This window comes from Halyomorpha halys, unplaced genomic scaffold, assembly GCF_000696795.3.
Source record: "Halyomorpha halys isolate HHAL.00 unplaced genomic scaffold, Hhal_1.1 Scaffold146.1, whole genome shotgun sequence".
In the NCBI taxonomy this organism is placed as follows: domain Eukaryota; kingdom Metazoa; phylum Arthropoda; class Insecta; order Hemiptera; family Pentatomidae; genus Halyomorpha; species Halyomorpha halys.
Window position 1 is genome coordinate 624,977 of NW_027110622.1, and position 9,729 is coordinate 634,705.

Here is a 9,729-nt window from a genome sequence, read left to right on the forward strand (position 1 = left end):
GGGAAGAATTTGATGGTTTGGTGGAGCCCCAGAGCTCAATTCCATATGTCCAAATTGGTCTGATTATTGTAGTGTATACTAATTTTTTGTAATGAATGGGAAGTTTAGAGCGTTTGTCAAGTATATTATGTAAAAATTTATAGTAAATTAAGTAAATTAACTATCTACTCATATTTCAGTACATTTTTATTAAATGTTGCTTTTTAAAAGGCTATATCTCGAGGACTATTGGACGCAAATAGCTCTATTAAGGCTAATATTTCAGTAAATTTACTCTTCTTTAAATAATCTTCTCTTAGATTTTCTAGTATTGTTGGTAGTTTTTAAGATATATCAATTTTGACTATTAATTATACATTGTTTTCATTAAATTAATCAAGAATTGGGGTGAGATAACTGCCTTTTTTTCTTTTTCTATTAGGGTCTTCCAGTCTGTACGAAATATTAAATACAAAACCTCAGTAAAAATTAGAACTGGAGATATAAAATACAACGTTTGAGCATTTTGGCTTATTCGACACTGTTTTTTCTTCCAAATAAAGAAATTACGTCTTAATGATATATGGGCTAGAATAACGGACATTTAGCTTTCCAAGAGTTAGTAATTTAAAGTATGCGAAATGATAAATATTCATTGAAGTTGTAATACATAACCTATAAATGCAACTATTGTCCAAGAAATTTTATTTTCAGATAATTTTTAATTTAATAACCCAAACATATAATAAATTTATATCTGTTCTGTGCTAAATGATAAATAAAACGCTTAAGTTGGTTAACAAAATTTGAAAAGAAGTGTTTAAAATTATGAAGAATCACTAAAATTTTAAAATATATAATCTTAAACTAGAGATGATCCAATTGAATCCAAGAATTGATGAAATTCATCAATTAATAAAAAGACCAAGAGCGCAAATATCTATCCTTTAGCAGTTCCAATTAGGGATGGGATATCGAAAGAAAAATATCGATATTGATACCGATATCGATATCGGATAGCAATATCGATATCGATATTATATCGAAACTAAAATATCGATATTTCGAAATATCGATATCGAAAATTTAACGAATTAAAGTAATGATAATTATAAAATGATAACATAGCAAGACATAGGAATACATATTTTATGTCATACCTAATCAAAATACATAAAAAACTCTTAATAACTATGAAACAAAGCAACACCACGAATAAACTAAAATATAATTGTTTTATTGAAGAAAATTTAAAAATAGAATCTCGATATTTTATTTTGATAAATACATATTTATTTCCATATTTCCTATTGTTGTAATCGATAGGGAATATGAGCACCAATATTCCGATATTATTTCATCGAAATATCCATATATTGTTTAAAATAACTAAAATATTATATGGAGATTTTAAAATATGAATAAAGATATTTTATTTTGATAATTACATATTTTTTTCGATATTTTACATTGTTTTAATATCGATATGGAATATAAACAACAATATTCCGATATTATTTTATCGAAAAATCGATATTTTGTTTAAAATGACTAAAATATTATATAGAGATTTTAAAATAGGAATATCGATATTTTATTTTGATAATTACATATTTATTTCGATATTTTGTATTATTGTAATATCGATATGGTATATAAAAACAATATTCCGATATTATTTTATCGAAATATTGTGGGTTTTTTTTATAATTGATTTTTTTTAACATTTTGTAATGAAATATTATTTCCATGAACAAATATCGAAATATCGTTTCTAATCTTCGATAACTATATTAATAACAATGCAAAATATCAAAAGGAACATGAAATATCAAAGTACCTTTTTTTAATTTTTCATAAAATGTTTTATTTTATTTTATTTTTTTATAAAATATTGATATTTCTATAGAACAAAATATCGTAACATGGTTTCTAATCTACGATATCGATATTAATAACAATGTCGAATATCGAAAGGAATATGAATTTATTTAAATTGATAATTTATTTATAAAGTATTTTTATATTTTTTCTAATATTCAATATCGATAATAATAACAATGTAGAATATCGAAATGAACATGCATTTATCAATTCAAAATATCAGAAAACTATTTTTAAACTTTTTATAAGATTTTCTTAATATTTTTTAATGAAATATCGTTTCTAATCTTTGATATCAATATTAATAACAATGTAAAATATCGAAAGGTACATGAAATTATTAAAATAAAATATCGATATACGTTTTCTTAGCTTTTTATAATATTTTCTTAATCTTGTTATACCAAATATCGAATATTATATCATATTATATTTTAAAAATATCGAAATATCGAATATTGGAGCAATTAGAATATTGTTAGTAATTATCGATATCGATATAAATAACATTATCAAAGATCAAATGAATGTTAAAGTATTGAAACAATATATCGATCCTTTGATAATACAATATCGGAATACCTTTACTAACGTTAGAAATAAATAATTATAAAAATGTCAAATATCGAAATGAATATGATGAATAATCAATATTAAATATCGAAATACTATTATTAAGCTTGAATATTTTCTTTAACATAATATCGATATTTGGATTAAATAACATCAGAATATCTTTGCCATATTATATTTTGGTACGAATATTTTCTCCTGAATATACGATTAATGATTATAGATATATTACATTGGAGTGTATATTATCAATATTTCTTTTATTTATATATCTTTTAAGGTGCGATCTTTTTTTTTTTTTTTTTTTTTTAAAGAAACTGATATTCCGATATTATCGAAGGAGAATATCGATATTCCGATATTATTGGTTACTTGATATCGATATCAAAGTATCGGATATCGGAGACAAAATATCAATATTTCGATAATATCGATATCGATATCCCATCCCTAGTTCCAATATGAACTGAGCACATTACCGAAAAGCAACAGATCTGCCTCAAACTCAAACCAACTTGTAACAGCTAATTCAAATATGTCATCCACAGATTTAAAGGAGTCCATACAGAACACAAATGGACCAAACCTCAGGCAAGTTGTAACCTGTAATATATTTTCAAATACCTTAATAAAATACTCACTGCAAAGCAATATCACGTCGGTTCCAATCCCTTCCACTTGTTACTACCAAAGTGAATTGTTCTCCGGAAAGTCGACAATTTATAGCTACGTACTTGAAACTCTTATCGTTAATGAGCGTAATGTTTACTTTTTCGAGTTGTTATTTATTAATTATCATATATAAAATATGAAACAAGGCTATAATCGATACATAGTAGATTTAAGATGGTAGTACCTTTTATATGTTACATTCATGTTATTTGAATTTCCTTTTTATTTGATAATTTACACATTTATCGTTTACATACAGAAGGAAAATTTTTAAAAAATCCTACACAATAAAAAAAAATTAAATGATAAAGTAATTGAACGTAAATTAAAATGATGGAGAGATTTTCAAATTATACACTAATAAACAATAACTTATGTACAATTAAAAAAATGTATAGATAAATAATAATAATGAAGGCCAACCGGACCCGAAGGTTCGATGCCGATACCACCAAACGCTCTCTGCATACATCCTTCCAGTTATGCCCCTCCAAACCTCATTCTACTAAATCAGTTTTAAATCCTCCCAACTGTGTTTCAGTTAAAATTTACTACTTTCGTTTACGTACGGGTAAATGTATTTTTTCATTACTCGTTTATATTTCAAAAGCCGTATGTTCGAGTAAAGCAGAGAATCTGTAAAGTTATTGTACAGTATCAATTTTTGCTAATTCCATTCTCTATTTTCTTATAACGAATTTTCCTATAGTTGTATTTGGTAAATTGAGAGTCCGATTTGAATGAAAATTAGGGATTAGGGTAAGTATCAATTTTAACAACTAACCAAATACATTTGAATATACGTATTTTCCTAGAAACATATATTAGAAAAACGGCATATTCTGTTTCTCCCAATGTTCGAGGAAAGTAGTGAAGCAGTGCAGATAAGGAGCATTAAAAAAAAAAATGCAAAATTTAAAAGGTAAATCGTTATCAGTTCTTAAATTAATAGCGCTTTTAAAATTTAATCTAAAGTCAACAGAAATATAGAGATGGAAAATGAATCCAACAAAGTAAGTTTATAAATTGACAGAGATACATTTCTTTACATCTAACATTATTCATATATTAAAAAAAAAAAAATATGCAATGCTACAACCAATGAACGGTTACGGTTGCAGTACTCAGCAAGGAAATATTGTATCTAGACTAACGGTAATCATTTAATATGAATTTAATGTTTATAAAGTAGTTGGAACAAATAAATGAGTTTTATTTATTTTATATAACCCAAATAATTTATAACAATGAATATTAGGAGTGAGTATCTCATAAATATGAAAGCAGGTCTTCGATAGTTGCATTAGCCCAGTGGTCACTTATGGATGCCAAGCGTGGTCACTGACTATAGCTCAGGAGAGGAAATTACAGGTGTGGCAAAATAATATTGGAAGAAGCATTGTGAACGTGAGGAAAAGAGATCAAATAAAAAATGTTTCTTTCCAGAAAGAAACAGGACTCACTGACACACTGAAGATGATAAGATTGAGCAAATGGAAATGGGCAGGCCATCTCCTTCGGTGCAAAGATGACAAATGGTCAAAAATTGCCACAGAATGGACTCCATACGACCTTCAAAGAAGAAGAAGACGTCAAAAGAAAAGATAGAGCGATATGATCAAGAGGATGGCAGGACCCCTCTGACGGAGAGCTGCTAGGGACAGGGATGTCTGGAAGAAAAAAGGGACAGAACTCGCCTCCCAATAGGGCTGGTCAACCCGGGAAGTGTCGACAATTATTCCTGAAAGGGAAGGCCTATGCAGGAAAGGATACAGAAAACTGGAGAGAAAGAGGAAGCAGAGAAAATTGATAGAAGTTAATGTTTTGTCAACTATTATATACATAATTTTTTCTCCTCTATCTTCTTTAAATGTTTATATTATATTTTGTAATGATTTTAATTTAATTGCATGAATAAAAGGCTATTTCATTTCCTAAACAAAGCGTTTACAGGACATACCTTCAGAGATATTTTTATTTTCTTTTGAGAACCTTAATTCATATTTTCAGTTTGGCCACTTAACCCTGTAACACCCAATTTTATAAATATATATATATATAAGTTACGGCCTGAGGACGATAACAGCTGGCAGGCTGATCGAGTTGAGCTGATTGATACGTATATATAGGGGAGCTGAACTCAATAAAAGGCATGCTATTTTTGGAACCCGTATTTCATACCCTTTTCACTTTTTTTTCACTGTTTTCTCTGGATGATACTTAAGTGGTGCCGAAACACGGGACCTTTGGATACCGGAACAATTTTAGCCTTTAAAAAAAATGTTTTTCTTATTTTCTTTGTTTTCCCTGTATTATAACGGACTGGTGAGAGCGACATTTCTAAACACTGAGGGTCTGAACTTTAACAGCCACCCTCCAGCTGCAGCCAACCAGCCTCAAGCAGCAGTCGACCAACCTGTAGCTGCAGGGAGCCCACATCCGGCAGAGATTCAGTCACTATCGGAAGTATCACTAGCGCAAGCTCATGCCACGACGCTGGAATGGATCAAAGTATGCACCGCAACCGCCCAGGATTTAAGAAAGGCAGTTTTCGACTTTAAAAAGTTCAACGAGAAGACAGGGGAGTTAAGCCATTTCCTAAAAGGGGTGATCAACTGATTGGGCGAATAGATGCGAAAACTTGCTTGACAGTGAGGAATTGTTAATGGCAGCAGTCGTTTGCAGGGTGAAAAGAAGTATCCTCAATCAAATTCAAGCGGAAGAAGGCATTTGGAGTAGGATGATGGGCCAATGATCCCCAATAAGTACGGAAAAGCCTTGGCAGAGGCTGAGCGGATCGTCAAGTGAGTCAACGGAAGCTTCAGGAGTATCAGAAACTGAAAACAAAGTGGATGAACAAAGGAATGGTTGTGAGCACAAAAGAGCCCCGTGAGCGAATGGAGGCGAAGACTAGGAGGAAGGAAGAAAGACACGTGAGATCTGAGGAGGATGTAAGCAGAGAGGGGACCGCAAATTGAGAAACTAGGATATGAGAGGAGAACAGGGCGGTCTGCTTACAATCCAAGTGAACGGGGGAGTGAGCTATCTGGTGGACACGGGGAGCTTAAATACCGTTTCTTGCAGAGAAGTACTAAAGAAATTGAGTGGTGTGTGGAGGACACTCCAAGTACAAGTTTGCTTATGTGAATTAACCACTATGGATGGGCCATAGTGGGAGAGATAGAGATTGGACTGTGTAAGTGGGAGCTAAAGGGGACATTTTGAAAATTCATGTAGTGAGTAGAATGTGCAGAAGGTAGCAGCCTTACATCGAATGACGGTGCCGACCGACACAAAAGGAATCAGAAGATAGTTAGGGGCATTAAACCACTATCATCGGTTCGTCCCTGATATGACGGAATACCTGGTACCCCTCGACAATTTGCTAAAGAAGGGTAGTGCGATAGCAATGACACCGGTCATTGAAGACAATTGACAAAAATGTATAGATCAGTTGCAGAAGGAACCAGTACTAGCGTTTCCTGACTTCCAAAAGCAGTTCACGCTCACAACAGACGCTAGTGAGTACACACTGGGAGCAGTGCTGTCACCAGAAGGTGAGGTAGGAGACCGTCCCGTGGCCTACGCTAGTAGGCGTCTTACAGAGGCAGAATCACGATACAGTGCCTTGGAACGAGAACTACTGTGGATATTATGGTCATTAGAGCATTTCCGACCCTACTTATTCGATAGAAGATTTAGGGTCCAGACGGACCATAGGCCCCTGAAATGGGTGGAAAAGGTAAAAAGAATCGTCGGCGAGAATTACAAGGTGGAAGGAACTCGAGCCAGTACAACGTGGAAATCACGTACAAACCTGGCAAGGAAAACGTTGTAGCAAATTGACTATCGCGAGAGATCATGGTAAACGCTGTAGAAGATGACGGAGGGTAAAGGTCTGGAGTTGAAAGGCAGTTCTTGAGAGATTGGAACCCGGAATAAGAACAGCAATCCGCTGGAGAACAGAGCAGGGAGGAGACATCTGCAGAAGAAAGTTCAAACGACGAAAGACCGACGGAAATGGAAGTACTTCAGGAAGCCATCATTGACAAGAGACGGCAGATAATTTGGAAGATAAAAACCACGGGGCTACTTTAGATGCAACATAGCAAGCATGGCGGTAGTTCTATTACGACGATCTGGTCTCAACCGGGTGTTAAAAAAAGACCAACTCTTTAGAGTGCTGAAAAAATCATCCAACTCCGGTAAGATCCACAACATGTTGGAAACGCGACAGTATGGGAAAGAAACAGCGGCTATGAAGAACGGAAAAGATCGGCGTAGATCGATCTTTATTCAAAGCACATCGATGGTAGATACCCTGAAAGATCCGGAACATCAAAAGGAGGTAACCTTGGCGTATCACCAAGAAAAAACTAATCATCGTGAGCTGAACGAGACTCAACAAGCATTAAGGCACAAATATTTCTGGTGGGGCATGAAACACACAATCCAGGAAATGCTTGGAAAGTGCGAGGTGTGCCTCAGGACGAAATATGATCGGCATCCATCCTGTACAGCTCAAGAAGAGACTTCTACCGCTCTGAGACTTACAGGTGGATTCTTTCACCTGTAAAGGCTATAAGTGGGTTACCGTTATCGATGTATTCAATAAGGTGGCCATGGCACACCCATTACAGGACAGATCAGCGGAGGCGGTTTTAAGAGCCCTTTGGGAATGGTTTCAATTTTATAGCATCCCCGACAGTGGGAGAGAATGCGACAACGCAACATCAGAGAGGAAATGAGAATATTGGAAGTGGTGTGGCACCTCAACACCGGTCAACATCCAAAGAGCCGCTGAGTGATAGAGCGGCTTCATAGCACCCTAAGTGACCACCTACGAGTGTACCAGCTTGGAAGGGGACTGGAATCTGATGACGCGATGGAACGGGAAGTTGCAGCATACAACCACTCCGTACAAACAATTACGGGGTTTGCCCCTTTCGAATTTCTTTTTTGGTAGCTGGGGCGTCGACGTGACTACCGTAGTACTTTGCCCGGAGAGGATGAAATGGTGGGTAATGTGATGGCCTTGCAAAAGTTGTGGGCCAAAGTTAGGGATAGGATTTGCAGAGACAAATATAGAAGAGTGGCGCAACGTTACTTGAATGTCTAAGACCTGATGGGTAAAATAAATATTGGGACGCTGGCAAATAGGAACGTAGGGACTAATAGAGGTAAAGCCTGAGGTATGAGGGCCCATCCAGAGGGATCGTCATTAGAGAACAGAATATGGTTACAGTAGAAAGTGTCAAAGATCCTAGAAAGAGGAGAACTGACTATTGAGTGAACTGACTAGTGACTGAACTAACATATTGAGCAGTTAAAATTTCCGGCAATCACAAAATAAAAGCTGGAGTGTCCTCATATTGCCACATTCAGATTATATTACAGAAAATATAAATTTATTATGTAGGGGCTATAGTCTTTTTTTTACAAAAAAGGAGAAATAAGAGAGATGAAGAATAAACAAAACCTCACTATTATATTATCTTAAACACTTACATTAATGGTTACAGAATAATCTCAATATTAACAGAAAGAGTCCCTCACAACTCAGAAGTCAAATTACAACTAATATAACTTTCAGCGAACTAAGATAATTAATTATACGCACTCTCACTTTTATTAACACTGTTCTCGACAAACACCAAAAAAACCTTCCCTCGCTCTCCTTCCCAGTGTTGCCCACGCAGTGTTGCCATCTCACATATTATATTTATTGTTTTTGTTTTAAGATTGTTTTTGACATTTGTAAATATTGTTTTTTCATTTTAACTTATTCATGTATAGTATAAAGAGTTCTTTTATTATATTCTTAGGTTTAAATTATATTATAAATAGCGTTTACATCGAGGAGGTTTTTCTTTATTTTTTTTTTTTCATGTTATTATATTATATATTATTTATTAGGATACATATATAGAGTGCCCTCCTTCTGCCACAACTAGATTTGACTACACAAAATGTAGTAATTTTATTTTATTTTTTGTTTGTTAGACTAGAAATTGCTTCTTATTTATATAAATTTAAAAAAAAAAATTTTCATGTCTTTATTTTACGATGGTTTCTTTTCATATATTTTTAAGTTTAATTTATGTATATAGTATTAACTTTAGGCAAATTTTATTTTACAGTGTTATTGATACATATATTTTTCTTTTTTATATAAAGGAGTTTACGTGTACTATAATCTTATTGTTTACTGACTATAATTTATTATAAATAGTTTGCAATTTCTTTTTTTATATGTTATTATAATGTGAGTTTGAGAAGACTGTATGCCTATTGTTTACTGGTTATAGTTTATTGTAAATAGTTTTTTGTTTTTATTTTATACGTTATTATATTGTCCAGTATAAGTTTACGAGGATTGTTTGTAAAGTGGTGGGGGGAGAGAGGGAGTCACGGCCTGAAGACGATAACAGCTGATAAGCCATATCAGCTGAACTTAATAAAAGACATTATTCTATTTTTGGAACCCGCGAGACACATTTCATACCCTATACACTGGTTTCTCTGGAAGATAAACAATAATAATAAATAAAGTGGTGCTGAAACCCGGGACAATTTTAGTCTAAAAAAAAAATTGTTTTTCTTTTTATCTTATAATATATA

The 9,729-nt window shown here is 33.3% G+C and overlaps 1 protein-coding gene across 1 annotated transcript in view; it reads right to left on the reverse strand.

Annotated features, from left to right (window-relative positions):
• Positions 1 to 3,158, reverse strand: part of LOC106678538 (ankyrin-1) — a 19,978-nt gene extending 16,820 nt beyond the window's left edge. Inside the window, exon 1 of the mRNA XM_014417092.2 lies at positions 3,078 to 3,158. The gene's annotated coding sequence lies outside the window, so the exon portion shown is untranslated. The remainder of the gene's footprint in view (positions 1 to 3,077) is intronic.
• Positions 3,159 to 9,729: the final 6,571 nt, after the last annotated feature.